The 17,161-nt window shown below is 42.6% G+C and overlaps 1 protein-coding gene across 11 annotated transcripts in view; it reads left to right on the forward strand.

Annotated features, from left to right (window-relative positions):
* PTPRD (protein tyrosine phosphatase receptor type D) overlaps window positions 1–17,161 on the forward strand; it is a 2,106,329-nt gene that overhangs the window by 557,216 nt on the left and 1,531,952 nt on the right. For all 11 annotated transcript variants that reach the window (XM_059724729.1, XM_059724732.1, XM_059724733.1 and 8 more), the window contains exon 3: window positions 15,624–15,731. The gene's annotated coding sequence lies outside the window, so the exon portion shown is untranslated. The remainder of the gene's footprint in view (window positions 1–15,623; window positions 15,732–17,161) is intronic.

Below are 17,161 nucleotides of genomic sequence, written 5' to 3' on the forward strand. Positions count from 1 at the left end.
GCATTGAGCCACCCACCTTACTGTGCCCAACCACCTTCCAGGCTCCGAGTGCCCTCCCTGGGGTGCCTCACGTCTAGCCAACCCCTTCTCTGGAGCACACCCGCTAGCCTGGGGTTCCTGCTGCCACCATCCAAGGCTCTGGACTCAATTCTGGCTCTGCACACCTTGGAAAGCACAGGCCTGATCGTCCAATGGATACTAGACCCAATACAGGCACTTGGGGCACTTCCCCAAGTCAGGGGCTTAATAGGAAAGTCTCCCTTAGTCCACAGAGCTAAGGGGCCTCCTCGGCATAATTTAGACCTTCCCATCAATAAGTCTCCCACACCAGTCACAAAGGAGAACTTTATTGATTACAGGGGGTAGGGTGAAAACAGGGTAAAAGGTAGAGCAGTATCATAGAAATATCAGAGGAATCCCATAGAGCAAACCAGTATGGCTGATGGTAGCCTTTTGATCTTGCATCTGAGTTACTGTATGCTAAATATCTAGTCAGATTTTGAGCAGCTTACTCACACACATCATCCAGAGGTGGTTGGAGTTTTCCTCTGGAGGCAGGTCACTCTTTGAGCATGCGGTTATGAGGAGAGAGCTAGTTTCAGCTGGTGAAGCTCCTCTGCCAGTTTCAGATTCACCTGGATGACCACATGGCTAATGGCTGCCTTCTTCCTGGACCGGACCTTTAAATAACCTTTCTGACCTCAGCAGCCCGGTCCAATCGAAGCTGCCAGTGCTGGCCACTAGCCAATCAATTTAAAAAGCATTACTGGCTACCTGGGCCTGTGAGTGGGACTTTTCTCTCCCCCTCCCCAGGTGACCAGAGAATCCACACCTGAGGCACCAGGCTTTTGTGATCCCCCTCCCTGAGGAATTCAACACCAGCCTCTCACGCTGGCAGAGACAAATTTCTAGAGAGCGACACAGACGGTGGCATTTCTGCCACACTCACAAATCGGGGCCCCTGCTTTCCTTGCCATTCAGCTGCTGCTGCTGCCCTTGTAAACACACAGAAGAACTCGCCAAAAGGGCTCTCCAGCCCTTACTGGACATGATGCTCCACTTAGGTACCAAAAGTGGAATTTCTAGGGGACCCTGCCCCCAGGTTTCCCTTTGTGGGGCACCTCCTGATTACACGCCTTGGAAATACTTTGTCTTTCTTTCAGTCTTCTCCATAGGAAGTGGAATAAATTGGGCTCCTTAAGCCACATAGGGTACATCCACACAGCACGCGTGTACCTCTTACAGCATCTCAAAGCCCAAGAGGCATATGCGAGAACAAAAAAACCATTCCCCACACTGCAAATTTGCAGTGCAGTGACAAAATTAAACCCCTAGATATCCAGGGGTCAAAAAGAAACTGCAGGGAAAAAAGGCAGTGGTCCTCCACAGAGATGCTCTGGTAGTCAGCCAGAGCATCTCTATGGCTGCCCCTTGCCCTGGTACTGAAGCACGCTACCCACCTGTGCAGAGCAGGCAGTGTGCCAGCCACAGGAAGCTGGACCCAGGCTCCAGCTGGTAAGTAGCAGGTGGGGGAGACTAAACGCATCTGCGTCCCTAGCCCCACTGGATTGCTGCCCCACCTACTCTCCCAGCCCCCCTGCCGATTGCTGCCTCACCCAGCCCCAGCATCCTAGCAATTAAAAAAAAAAACAAAAATGCCTGCACTGACTGGCAGTAGCAGTTGCTTTTGGGGTCACTGGGACCTCATGACAGAGCCCCCATGTACAGCAAGGGGTCCAGATGACAGCCGCAGTAGCCCCAGCTGCTCAACAGCATGCAGAGCTGCACAGTACCCTGCCAACCCTGGCAACACCCTCATGATTGCCAGGCAGGGGGCACACATGGCAGTAGTGCCACACAAAGGCAAACTCTGCAGCCACAGCCCACCGGCAGCTGGCCCAGAGGGGCAGATGTGACTACTAGCTGTGCAATCCCCACCTGGGTCTGGCAGGTGCGCAGCAAGTCACAGCCAGGCAGCAGCCCCCAGGCCACTGCCACACTGCTGCAATGGGTAAAGGGTGCAGGGAACTCTCAGGGAAGCTTCAGCAGTCCAGCTGGCACAAGAGGTAGTGTCCCCAGGTACCAATTGGCTGGGTCCCAGAAGCTCCTGAGAGTCAGTAACCCTGAGCTACTTGCCAGAACAGCTTTTTGTACTGATGGGGCCAACACAGGGCAACTTTTTATACTGCTGGGGACAGCACAGGTGCTGGCCCTGGACTCCAACTCCCCCTGGCTGCAGATCCAGGAGGAGTCAGGCAGGGTTATTTTGCCCCTAGTGGCACAATTTGCCCCACATCAAAGTGCATGTCTGGGCACATGCACTAAGGCAAAACACCCCAGTTCAAATTTGTACCACTTCTATTTGAGCTGCTGCAAGCATACGTGCTTGCATATGTGGATGTGCCCACATGGTAAAGGTTATTCTCCAACCCCTTATGTTCAGGATAAATATTTCATCTATCATTTCCTAAAAAACAATCCTATCTTGAAGCATGGTTATGCTGCTGGAATCATTTGGACATTGCCTCACCTAATCAAATCTCTGCCATTACAAAGACCGTGGTCTTTGGTATCCTCTTCTATTCATACCCAGCATCCAATTTAGTCTTCTGAAGAATGAAATGCTTTAGTTTAAAATAAAGTATTGGGGCTCTAAATGAGGACTTTTTTTTTTTTAATTTAAAGGCCTATGGCATATGGTAGATCAGAAAAATTAGTCTAATGGTCCCTTCTGGCCTTAAAACCTGTGAAGCTATGAATTTATATTCTGTATTGGTTAATACAATTTTTTTACATTCAATTCAATTATAAATCTTCACATTTTAAGATCATAGTATGCAGGGCCATGCCAGGGGGGGGCGGGGAGGGAATCGGGACAACCACCCTGGGCTCTGCGTTTTGGGGCGGCCCCGCAGAGCTGGGCGGAGCAGCGCAGTGATGCTGTGCTGCTGACGGCTTCATGTCCAGCTACTCAGCATCCCACCCCCTGCTGCCAAATCTGTTGCTGAACTCAGTGCATCTGGCCACTAGCCACTACCCCCTCCCCCCCGCCAAATCTGCCACCGGCTTCCTTGCATCCAGGGGTGGGGCCTTGCACAGGCTCATTTGCCCTGGGCCCTGTACCATGCTCAGATCATCTCTGATAGTATGTGCAACAAGTGACTTTCCAGAATAAAAAGAACCCTCAATAAAATATTAACTAGAATTATATATGAAAGTTAAATATTACTACTTAGGCTTGGAGAGCAAGGCCCTGATTTCCCAGTAAGCTCCATGTAGACAGAATCCTGGATTCATATAGAGCCTATTGATTAATAAACTGTAGTTCCATGGTGGTTTAAATTTCTTAAGCAACAGAAGCAGGGTTAAACTCAGTTGTCTATTTGTGTATCCAAGAAACTATTTATTGTTTCACTGAAGTCCATTGAGGACAAGGGAAGGAATCCCATTTGACTTTAGGAGATATTCAATCATTCTCTTACACAGCCATAGAGATACAGAATATAACTTGTAATAAACATATATCAGTGCTCATTTATGAACATATACTGGGGAGAATATTATACATATATTTCATAACTGCAAAAAGAAAAATAGCTTACTAATTTATTCTCAGTACAGATTTCACTAGATCAGGGGGGTCAATATAATGGCCTGTGAGCTGGATCTGGTGGACATGGCCCTCAGCCAGGGGAATGAGTAAGGGCTGTGCTGACACAGTATTGAATGCCTTAGAGGTTCTTGGTCCATTGCCAGCACTGGGCAAGTGGTGAGTGGCCCACATCCAGTTACCATGCTGCCACTCAGTCTACTACTGCCACCATCCACATTCAAGGTTGGATCCACTGCTGCTGGCCCTGTTGCAATTGACCTGCACCCCAGGCAGGATCCAACCCACAAAGAGCTCTGTGGTCTCATTCCAGCCCAGGGCACAGGGTGTGAGATGCCCATGCATCAGATAATGTTTTAAAGAATGAAGAAGGCCAATAAAGTATTCTTGAACAAAGGTATTTGCTTGATTTGTACACATTCTGTTTTTCTTCATATACTATTTTTGATTGTCGTACAAGACAAGTAAAACATAAAGGAACTCATTAGTGACATTTTCCTTGAATTGTTACTGATTTTTTTATTATTAAAGATGAGGCAGTACATGACATAATGTCAAAGTTAAGATTTGTTAATATTTAATTTAAGCTCATAAGAAAAATGTTTAAAGAATGTATATAATACATTTGTTGTGCTTTTATGTTTCCCAATGTGTTCCTTCTGGTAGGACTTGAACAAATATTTTACTCTATTGGCCATAAAAAAAAACATTATTTCACAACAGTTGGAATGTCTCCTGGTCTGCTGACTTTCAGTGTCTTTCGACATCTCCTTTGACCTTTGTTTACACCCATAATAAACTTCTCCTCTTCACAACCATTGTTTGCACTAGAGAGTTCTACTGTGTGACAAACTATGGGTTTTATTGTAATATATATTTTTAAATGTTCATGTAGTACTAATGCTGCATTACTAAGTTTCCCTGACAAACCTTTATAGGAGAGAAAGAAGGGGTTAAGAGTCTATGAAGCCACAGTTGTCTGGTATATGTGATAGAAGAAACATCCATCTACAAGGATTTGATTGTTCAACAAAATGGGATTGGAGGTAACACCTAGTAGGTGTCCAGGGAAGATGAGGGAGATAAGCATCACAGTGGACAGAGAAGCTTGAAGAAGCAAGGTGTTGCCCTGGGACCCGAAGAGTCTGGAGCAATGGACCAATATGGCCACTTTGGGTAAAAAGGCAAGGCTTCCCCACACATGCTGTAGAAGCCATGCCTATGATGGCTTCAGTGGGTAAATTGCAGACAAGGCTGCAGAGAGCAGATAAGGCTGGAGGTCATCAACATGTGCCCCACTGGGGAACTCCATGCCATAATGACTAGGGCTGCGAGAAGCTTCGGTCCCTGATTCGATTTGGTGGAGATTCAGCCTGATTCAGTGGCTGAATCTCTGAATCCAAATTCACTCAGGAGACCCTTTAATCTCTCCAAATTGAATCGGAACCCTCTGAATTGATTTGGAGAGATTCGGTAAGATTCAGCAATTCAGGTATAAACACAGATTTAAATGTTTTTTCTCCATACCTCAAGGTACCAGGCAGCTTGTGAATGCTGCGATGGTGAGGTGGATGGAATGTCCCACAGGAGTGCAGGGGGCTCCCCAGCATGCTAGGCAGCAGACCTGGAAGGGGACCAGAAGCATATTCGGTTCACTTCTGGGTCCACTGGAGAGCACGCTGCCCCCCCCCCGTGTCCCCTCAGCTTAGCGACTGGTGCCTCCTGGGTCTTGGGGGGGTGGGCACTTGGGATCCCCCCATGGCTGATTGCTGAGCCAGGGGGCCTGGAAGTACTTCTGGACCACTTACGGGTTCACTGCTGAGCATGCAGAGGGGCTCCCCACGCTCCTGTGGGATGCTTCATCTACTCCAGCATCACAGCATTCATGACCTGTGCCTGGTACCTCCAGGTATGTAGAAAAAAACATTTAAAGTTGTGTCTATGGCTGAATTGCTGATTCTCTGAATCAGCATCCTATCTTCAGATTTGTATTTAGCCAAATTGAATTGGTGACACATTGAATCACTGTCCCTGATTCGGGCTAACTCCAAATCCAAAATGAATAAGGGCCTGTTTCGCACGCCCCTAATAAAGACACTCTGAAAGTTTCCATAGACTCCATTTGCAGATTTGGGGTTCAATGATCATTCCATGCCCAGTTCAGTGGCATGTCAATGCATTTGATTTTATTTTGGATGTGACTGATAGCAATGCAATGGTTTGGATTGCCTTCTAATATGGTGTTAATATGAAGTGTGCATTCCCCACAATTTCTCTGCACACCTGAGTGACCAAGTGAAGCAAAATTTTTGATGTCAGAAAAAATGGCAGGGTACATAGTTTTAGTTAGCTTTCTCTTTAAAATGTTTAATAGGAAGTATTTGAATTTTGACTATGTTGAGCTTTGTTCTCAGCAGTCTACTTTTCATTGGTGAGTGATAACTTCTCAAAACATTGTTTATTTACAAGAGTTTAGAACAGAGGTGAATCTTTATGAGATTTGCTGAGAAATATGAGTTTTAAAATTGATTTCATACAATTTGTTAACTGTTATTCACCATAACTTGAAAGGTTATATGGTCCACTTACAAGCAACTTATAATTACAGTAATCAGCTGATTATCAGACCATTCCCCTAACCTTAAACTCTCTTCCTGGCCTAGACAAAGCACAACATGTTAACTAATATGAAGGTGTGCCACTAGAGAAAAAAAGACTTTTATACAAAAGGCCTGTTGAATTTGTTACATCCTAAAGTTTATTAGAAAGTGGAGATGAATCCAAGAGCCTACTGAGGCATCTGGAATTTGTACTCCACAAGCTTTTTTCACAAATGTAAATTGCATATTTATTGCCTTTGTAATTGTATACCGCTTCCTTCCATGTTGTTGTAGCAGTTTATAACATTATTTAAAAACCTAATCTAGACAAAGAATTTTTACAAACCTAATCTAGATAAAGAGGCCTATAAATAAAAGATTTTTTTAAATAAGTAATGATTCAAATATAGGCCATGCAATACTTGGAACTAAATATAGAAATCAAGAAGTCAAAGCAGGCATTTTAAAAGAAAATCATAATCTAAAGCCCTGGAACATAAAATACAAAGCTCAAACAACATCGCAGTCAGGAAAAACCACCAATGTCTTGGTTGTATGATTGAATATCTAACTGCATATTAACTCTATGTGGATTGATACACATAGAATGTGAATGGACACAAATCATGTCCAAAGCTGACCGTGTTCCAGATCACAAACTCAGTTACAAGTTCTAAGGTAGGCAGGTCCTAAGAGCTACAATTGTGGGTGTGAAATTCATCAAGGAGCAGTTGTTATTGGTTGTTGACAATCTTGACATTTGTTCATTTAATACCTTTCAAGATATTCTGGTCTTTGCCCAGGTATACTAAATAAGTGATATTATGGAGAGGATTTCATTTAAAAATCATATCTGACCAAAACTGCAGTTTAAATAAGTCAGTATAATTCTACTGAAGTCAACATTACCATGTGAATGGGCATGTCTACATGAGACGCTACTGTGCAGTCATTACTATGCATTTATTTAGTACTTAGCAAGTACTAAATAAATGTGCAGTAACTGGAGTTACTGTGCAGTAGCACCAGTAGCCTAATAATAGTGGTAAGTAGGGCTGTGAAAAACAGCACCATTTCATTTCAGCTTCAGTTTTGCCATTTTGATGGAACAGTGTTTTGTTTCAAATTCCATTTAATTTCAAAAGCACTGTTCCATTTTGTTTCATCAAAACTGTTTTGCTGTTTCAACATTGTTTCAATGTTTTGCCCATAGGCTATAATGGGGAAGCACAAGACTGCTTATAACTTTGTCATTTTTTAGCACATTTGGGTGAAAACAACTGGGATGGTAGCCCTTTCTGAGGGCATGAATCCTCCCAAGTTTCAAGGAGCTAGATAAAGGGGTTTCTGGGAAACAGCACCTCAAATTCTTGAAAGCAAAACGTGTCACTTGTAAGTGTGAAGGCACAGGGGGGTGAAAACAGCAGGCATGGCAGCCCCTTTTAAGGGCACAAAGTCTGCCAAGTTGAAGGAGATACATGCAGGGGGTTCTGGGAAACTTCACCTCAAGCTGCTGACAAGCAAAACTCATGTGATCTGTGTGTATTAAGGCACAGCAGGTTGAAAACTGAAGGCATGGTAGCACCTGCAGAGGCCATGAAGCCTGCCAACTTTCAAGGAGATAGATGCAGGGGTTTCTGGGAAACTGCACCTCAAACTACTGACAAGCAAAACTTGTGAGGTGTGTGTGTGTGTGTGTGTGTGTGTGTGTGTGTGTGTGTGTGTGTGTGTGTGTTAAGGCTTGCCCTCACCAGCTCTGGAGCCTCTACATGACACAGTAGTGAGCCCCAATGAGGTCTCCTCCTCCCCTACAGCCTCAGGCCAGTCCACCACTTTAAATGACAACAGGTAATAACTTAATAAGCAGCACAGTAGCACCAGCAGCATCTCAGGCAGCCAAACAGTTACAGTCAATATCAGAGCAGTCCTTCCCACATCTTCCCTCTCCCTCTCCTTACTTTCTATTTCCCTGCAGGCAAACCCAGCTTCAGCTTTTAAAATCAAAATGTTTCAAAGCTTTCAATATGTTTCAACTGCCCTTGTTTCTTTTCAAGGCTGTTTTGAAGCCCTTTGTTTCATTTTGATTTTGCTGTTTCAAGCTTGAAACGAGTTGAAACAGCATTGAAATGAAACAGCCAGCAAAATTTTGGACAGACCTAGTGGGCAGTAGAGTATTAGCACTGTCTGTACTGTGACACATTATTGTGCAGTATTTTTTGGCTACTGTGCAGTTAGCATCTTGTATAGATGTTCCCAGTTTGTAGTAGCTGATGATGTTGTCTGCCATTTTTAACTCATTTTTCCTTTCAATTCTGCTGCTGGTAAGATCTTGGGAAAACTTATCCCTCCTCAAAGTCATATCAGTGTCATGTTAAAATTCATTAGAAGAGAATGGTCACTGATGTATTGTTTCAGTAATGAAAGAAGAAGGATTTGAGATTATTTAACTGACAAAAAAAAAAAGTATCAGCTAAAATTTAATGTTAAAATCTCTGTTGCTGTTTCTGCATCTAGTTCCTGTCTCTGTATGAAAAAGTCCATGAGAGTCAATTGAAAGTATACAACCACATTGTGAAAATGTCAACGTATCTGCTCAATCTTAAACATGTATATAGTATAAGCTGGTGCTATTAACTTTAAGAAAGAAGGAAAATGAGGTTAACTTACCTAACAGAGACATTTTAGGATGCAGAATAAAATACTGTGACTATGGTGTTGCTTGCACTTCTGTGCCAGCCAACATTAGTAACAGGCATCATGCTTATCTGCTGCTTTCACTTGGGGAAAATAAAAATAAAGTGCTCTTCTGTTCTACCCTGATAAGTGCAAAGATAAGAGTATCTTTATGCACACTGCAACCCTGTCAGAACAAGAAAAAACAAACTGAACTGACTGCCAGGGAGATGGGAATCTTCATGGCTCTGCTGATGTTGAGAAGACAAGCAAGGAATGAGTGAAGGAGAACGAGTGAGGCTGAATGTTAGGAAATGTGAGGTAAGGAGAGAAGAAAAGAAAGGACATAGTAATGGAAGTAGTAAAAGAGAAAAAAACCCCAAATAAAGTCAGAACCAAAGGAGAAAAAAGGATTTCTAGGATAATAGAGCTTGATTAAGTGTTACAGGATGTATATAGCCATTTTTCACCAGCTTTACCTGCCACAGGTAGTAACAGCTCTTGGTTCTTTAGATTCTGAACAAGGAACACTAAAATAGTCCACTGTATTTTTATTCCACACTTCTGATTGGTGCCATCATTAAAATGGTAGTCCCTTGTGGTTCAGTGGTAGAATACTTGTCTAACACACAGAGACCTGGGTTCAATCCCCAGACACTTCACAACTACAGCCATGGAGGCACCAAACATCTGGACTCAGTCTGGTCTTTAGATTCTGTCTCAGTTGCCTAAAGGGAGGAAGGAAGATCTGGGCAGCCTCCAGTCCTCAAAAAAATTGCTGCCCAGGCATATTCACCAAAAGGTCTGGGTGGCCTTCATACATACACCATGATCCAGGAGGATATATGGCTGCCATCATTTATATAAGGTATTTCATGTTCCCATTGGTGGAAATTTCATTGCTTTGAAGACATTCTCTAGTCCCTTCCATCACATTTAGTTTTTATTCATTCATGGTGAAATTGTAGCTTGAGTTCTAAAAACTGGACTCAGAAGTATATGTTATAACATAGTATAAACATTAGATCTTCCCAGGAGGATTAAACTAAAGGCCCACTTATGCTAATCTTTGGATACTTTTCTTCCAAGGTATGATATTAATGCTAATTTATTAACTAGTACATTTCTGTTTACCATCAATAATGCTCATTAATTTTGGGAGAGTCCCAAAATAACTCCATAGTAAAGCTAAGTATAAAAAGTATTCATCCTTTTTTTCTTTATGCAAAAAAAAATAGTTTGTGTGTTCCTGAAACACTTACTCTGAGTGTAGAATTAATTTGCTGAGAATGCATTGCGGTGCAGTGTTTGTGGGATCTAAGCATCTTGTTACATCTCATATTGTGAGCCTCAAAAGCTGTTGATCGGTGCTAGTGCTAGCTTGAGTTTGGAGCAGTTGCACTTCAGGACAGCAGGGGCCTGGAAGACTGAAAGGTCACACTTACTTGTGGCTTCCCATGCTTTCTGTCCCAGGGGAGCAGGCAGGGAAGGGTTAACCTGCATGTCTGGGCCCACTGCCACTCCCCAGGGACAGAGTGTGGGCAGCCACAAGTAAGCAGAAGAGTGGGACAGTGAGCAGGGACCTAGTGTGCTAGAAAAAGTGCAGGGAGGGGGGGCAGTGGGCCTGATCTGGGTCAGCACAGGAAGGGGACATGAGGGAGGGAGTTTACACTAAGAGGTAGCCTTGAATACAGATTTTTCTGCCCTGGAGTGGTGTAATTTTGATCCATGTAATGAGTAGGGGTGTGCAAAGCTTTGGTCCCTGATTTAATTCGGTGGAGATTCGGCCCTATTCAGTGGCTGAATCTCCAAATCCAGCTTGAATCAGAGGACCCTTTAATAGCTCCAAATCTAATCAAAACCCTCTGAATTGATTCTGAGAGATTTGGAAAGATTTGGCAATTCAGACATAGACCAAGCTTTACATATTTGTTCTACATACCTCTAAGTAGCAGGTGGCTCACAAATGCTGTGATGATGGTGCACATGGAGTGTCCCAGAGAAGCACAGGGGGCTCCCCAATGCACTCAGCAGCAGACCCAGAAGTAGACCAGAAGCAGTTCCCATGTTCCCAAGCAGTTCCCTGGGTCCACCGGGGAGCATGTGACCCTTCCCCCGTGTCCCTCTGGCTCAGCAGCTGGTACCTCTTGGGTCTGGGGGTGGGGGGCACCCGGCATCCCCCCATGGCTAATCGCTGAGCCAGGGGATGCAGGGTAGAGGGGTGGCAGTGCTCTTCCTGGCTGTCCTGGAATTGGACCGGAAGTACTTTTGGTCCACTTCTGGATTCACCGCCGAGCATGCGGAGGGCCCCCCTGCACTCCTATGAGATGCTTAATGCACCCCAGTATTGCAGCATTCACAAGCCACACTGGTACCTTGAGGTATGTAGAAAAATCAGCATCAAATATTTAGATTAAATATCTAAATTTTTAAATTTAGTGATTTCTAAATCGAATCACTGTCCCTGATTCGGGCCAAATCCAAATCTGACTCGAATAGAGCCCACTTCACACACCCCTGGTATGAAGTGCTTAAAACTAGTTTCAGGTGTTAATGTGTGGCCAGTTTAGGGATTAAGAGGTGCAGGAACCACCCAGAATTCTTGTATAACAATACCATAATGTAATGTGCAATTAAAAGCTAGTTCTAATCTGAAATAACAAACCTTAACATATTTTAATTTAAAACCCTATTGCATGGTGTCACTATGAAGGAGTATGAAGGTTCTTTGGCATCCCTAGCTACACAGTTCCATTCTGTATCATTTGGACTGATTTAAAATTGAACTTTAGCTTAGAAACACAATCACATTTGGATTTTTGTATAATCACAAAATATTTATTAGCCTTTGATGAGGCTGGGATAGTGGGCAGGGGTTGGGGGGTGCTCAGGAGGCCTGGGGGAAGAGGCAGGGGATGGGGCCTGGCAAGGGTCCCCCCATGTCCTCCCCTCTCTAGCACCCCCCCACTTACTGGCACGGTGCCTAGGTCCAGCTCCCTGCGGCTGCGAGTAGGGATGGCCCAAATCTCTAAATCTCTCCAAAACTCTCCAAATCTCTTCTGAATTGATTCAGAGGCTTCCAATCAATTCAGACCTTTTTATTAATTTCCTGATTCAATTCAGATTCAGAGATTCGGCCGCTGAATTGGGCTGAATCTCCTCCAAATCGGATTGGCACCCAAAGTTTCACACAGCCTTAGTAACTAACATAGTTTGCAATCTTATTATAAAACTATTCTCTGAAGGCAGTACATTTGTAGGATATTCTCCTTTGCACAAAAAATATTTACTATGTATTTTACTAGATTTGGGGATTAGGTTTATGATAAAATAGTTGTGGTTGGGTTCTTTTTTGTTTTGTGGGGTGTTTGGCTGTATTTCTGTTACTTATTTATGAGGTGGGGGCTTGAATTTTTGGGCGAAGGGGTTGTTTAGCTGAAGAGAGATCCCATTCTAGATTAAATATACTGAAATTGCTACACATTGTTCCATTAGAATGTATTCAGAGTGTGTTATGATAATCTGTCTGTGGTTATTTAATCAAAACATTTAAAAAAATTAATAATAATAAAATCCTGGGTTATTTTACATTTCACCTTCAATTATAGCATTTATTTGGAAGCATGTATTGTACACAATGGCATCTGTGAGATTTTTACATTAACTAATAAACAAAAGCAATAAAAAATTAGAACCTTTACCTTTTAAAAAATATTTGAAAGACTACTGAAGATTTTGTACTGTTCACTAATCTGAAGCTAAGGTGAATAATGGGCACAGTGATCAGTAGTATAAGATCTAATGAAAATATAAATTTAAACTTAGTTTTTGTTGCCCTGGGGGGTCAGGCCAACGCTCAGGATCTCAATATTGCGCTGTTAGACAGGAGGGCATAGTGTACAATTGCACATATACAAAACACACACAAATCAATTAGGTGCATACACATACACACACACTACCAGCTCAGGCATATACTATCCAAATCAGCCTAGGCACATGCATACTTTTCACCAATTCAATCACATACACTACACACCCCAAAAGTTAGACACAGATCACTAATAGATAGTGATCACAGATCACAGATCACTTCGGATATCATGCTCATAATGCCATACACACACACACACACACACACACACACACACACACACACTAGCAACTCAGATACACACATGTTCAAAATAACCAGTCTAGGTTCATGCACACCTATCACCAATTTAAGCCCATACACGCTACACACACCAAATTTAGACAGAATCAGTTACCAGTTACCAGCACCTGTACATCCAATACACACACATGGACTACTAATTCATATACCACACATACACAGACAATGATATCTATATATATGTGTATTCACTAATTTACACACATACCACCCACCTACACATACACACAAGTGAGTTCCTAAGTTGGGTATTGTGATATGTACGTATGTATGTATGTATGTATGTGTTTGGTGTACTTGGGATACCTGGGGAAAGGTTAAGGTAAGAAAGTAGAAGTATAAGGAGTGAAAGTTGCTGGAAATGAAAGTCACCAGAACTGGGATTAGAACTGGTAGACTAGAGGGGCCTGGGCTGAAGAACTGAGGCTCGGGGGTAACTTTAGGTTAATTGATCTTAACTGATTAAAAAACAATGCCCAAAGCCTGCAGAACAGGGAAGCATGCCGGCACAGAGTCTGGGACTGGAGCCAGAGCTACGGGGGGAGGTGAAAAGGTAGGTGGGGAGAGGGGAAAATGGGACTAAGGGAAACTGTGGGTATTAAAGAGGGGCTGTGGGTGTGGGGAGCCAGAGGATGGCTCCGGGGCAGCTAGAGAAGTTGCAGGGAGCAGCCGTAGGTGCTGGAAGCTGGAGAAAACTTCAGGACATCTAAGAGGAGCTGGGAAGCTGGGGCAGGGGGAGGATTACAAAAGGTGTGGGGGAAACCTGAAAACAGAGAGATGGACAGCAAAAAAATCACAGGAAAAGCAGCAGGCAGGGCAGCAGGAAAGCAGAGAAAGGCAACAGAAAGTCACAGGGAAAAGGCAGTAGGAGCAGGGGAGGCTGAGAGGCAGCAGGGACAGCAGGAAAGCAAGGAGAGGCTGAGAGGTGGCAGAAAAGGGGAGATGGAATTGGGAGGAGATCAGGAAACTAGCAGAAAGGGTGTGAACTGGAGCTGAGAGAGAGAGGGAGAATGAGGCTGGAATTTAAGATAAGGAAGGGACTGAGATTCAGTAAAACATGACCCAACTCACGGTTGCAAATGCCAGTGGATTTATTGAACAGGGGAGATGGTGACACAATGTTTTATTGGTTCCCTTGCACCCACAGCCACCCACCCACCCACCCATCCACCCACACACAATGGCAGCAGGGGTTAGAGAGGCTTGGTGCAGTGGCTGAAGTCCACTGAAGTCCAGGAGGAGAGAGAGAGAGTCCAAATTGTAGGAGGAGGTGTGCAGGTAATATCTACCTATCCAGGCTGGGAAGGGGTCCTTGTCCAGTAGGTGTTGTCCAGAGTGGGGTCACCGGCAGGGCCTCTGGGTGGATAGGTGGTGTGGCATGGTACTGGTCCAGATGGAGAGGATGTCCCACTGGGTCTGTCTTCACTTCCCTTTTTTTAGGGACAGACCTTGTGTGATCGTAGTGACAGGAGGCATGCCCAGGCAAGGGTTAGCCCCTGGCATACTGAGCATGTGCGCTCCATGCAGGGATGTGCAGTTTCAGGTGTCTGTAATGGTGAGAGTTACTGGTTCTGCAGGGTCTTTTCTCTTTCAAATGCTGGTCTTGTCTCTGTTCCTGGGTGAGGTCCATGGCTCCTGAGTGAATCAATGCGAGGTGATGGCCCAGTCATTCCGGGCCATTCAGTAAAGGCCTGCTACCATTGTATTTCAATCATTCCCAATCATTCTCATTCATCTGGGAACCAATTTACATGGGAGGGGGTACAATGAATCATATTGTTGAACATGGGATGCCCAGGCAGAGGACAGAAGATGGAGGTTTGACATATAAAATGGAAACTTGACATGACTTTGGTTCACTTACAAACACAGGCCTAAACCATACAATATCCATGTGAAACAATAAAAATCAATATGAAAATGATGATAATATGATAGACAACAGTAAGAATCAATACAAACCTAATAATAATACAATATAAAACAGTGGATATCCAAAACCAAAAACTTGCTGAATAAAAATGTTTAAAGCTTATCCTAAGTCTAAGCTCACTTATACTTATCTATAGGGAATAGAGAGGGAGAGAAAAGGTCAGAAATGGTTGGGGAAGGGGAGGGAGTGCATTTTAAAATAAATTAAAAAAAAGAAAGAAAAAACTGGGGGGTTTGCTACATTTTCTTTTTGGAATAGAATTAGGTTTAATGTAGTATGGTCTAAAACTCCCTTATTTTCCAGTTTCCTGCTCAGATTTGGTGTTCTTTAGAAAATTATATCTGAAATTGACATACCCATATTTAAATCAAATCATTATAAACAGGTATTGTATTTAATATTGATACTAATTTAATTTAATAAAATAAAATGTAGATGGCCCTATTCTCTTATGCAGGATGCTATATTAAATATTCAGGAGTAAATCACAGACTTGAATAGTTCATGCCTCAATCTTTTGTGTGAGTTTTCTGATGAACGCCTAATGTGACAGGAAAAGATAACAAAATGAATGTCTTATTATGCTTGGAGGACCATGAAAAAAGTGACTGACACAATATTTTGCTCCAGGTGGAAATAAAAGGCAACCACTTTCCTGGCCCTTCACGATCTAGTTAAGCACTTGAATGACAGAATGTTGGCACCAGCACTGGAAGAACTAATCAGCCTCAACTCCAGGTAGGTGAAGCTTTTATGATTTCGGAGGTTCATCTAGAACTTTATTTGCAAAGTTTGCTGACTTCTAAGAACAAAGCAAAATTCAAAATGCAGTTTGTAATGTTTCATAATGCAATGATGAAAAATGTCTTTTATTAGCTTTTATGAATCCACAGGTTCTGGTTTAAACTGCATGAGAATATTTTTTTATTTCAAAATATAATTTCATTATTTTCCAAATATTTTTTTTCAGAAAATTAATAATATCATCTTCTGATTGATAAACACAAACTTCTGAATCAAGGTCAAATTATTTAGAAGTGAAGTCTAAAACCATTTTAAAACAACCATTTATGGATGATTCATATTAGCTATTGGTGTGCCAGTATGTCATAAAATTACCTAAATGTATTTGTGCAAAAAACAAACTTAGATGTACAGAATAGAAACAGAAGTCATTTGTATCCTTATTACATGGAGGCTTTGGGAGACTGAGCATTCCATGAAAGCTCCAAAAATTAGACGCCTGAGAAATGGGCACATAGTAGCTAGTATTAGTAGGTAATGTTAGTGCTTTGAAAGAAAAGAACTGGGAAGGAAGATAATTTAGGAAAGATTTTATACATAGAAACACAGCACAATGAAAATATTGCTGTACAGAGCAGACCTGGTTTCTGGGGGAAAAAAAAATGAAAGCTTCCAAGTTAAAGTTACAAATGGAGAATAAAGGAGAGGGGGACCCCTCCCCCCTAAAAATAAAGCTTTCCTTGATATTTTTAAACATCTGGCAAATTCATCACATCTGCCTTCCAGTGGAATCCTACTTTTTAAATCTTACCACAAACTCCTTAGAACACTTAGTCTACCTTAAATAGATCTTATTCCTAATATCCTGCCAAAGTAACTTTCCCATAATGCCCAAAGACAATTAGTTTGTTTCTAGTTGGATTTTATAGAGAAATAAATATGTTGGTGGCTAGCTCCTTTACTTTGTCAGCCAATTCCTAAGTAAAATAGACTAAAAACGTTCTAAAGGCACCTGTTAATAAGAAGGTAGAGTACTAATGGATAAACTATCCAACACTTTTTAAAAAAAGGGAGAGAAAAGCAAAAGTGTGCAGACAATATAGTGAAGCATGAGAGCCCATAAAGTAGGGAACTGTATAACTGCACTGAAGATACCAAAGTGATATACACTGGAACATACTCAAAGCTCTGAAGTCTTATTATAATCTTTTACCAGTTGGAGGCCCTTGAAAAGATTGTTTCTCAGAGTGCTATCAGTGTAGTGGAGGGAGTTGAATTCAGCCCCTTCTACTTTTGCTGTTGTTTTGAGGGGGGGGGGGGGGGCAGTTGTTTACCTTTATGCTTACTTACCTACAAGTTAGTTTTGTTTCATTTGATTATTTAGCAGAATAAAGCTGAATTTGTGTGTTACATTCTTGTTACAT

This window comes from Alligator mississippiensis, chromosome 3 (assembly GCF_030867095.1).
Source record: "Alligator mississippiensis isolate rAllMis1 chromosome 3, rAllMis1, whole genome shotgun sequence".
In the NCBI taxonomy this organism is placed as follows: Eukaryota; Metazoa; Chordata; order Crocodylia; family Alligatoridae; genus Alligator; species Alligator mississippiensis.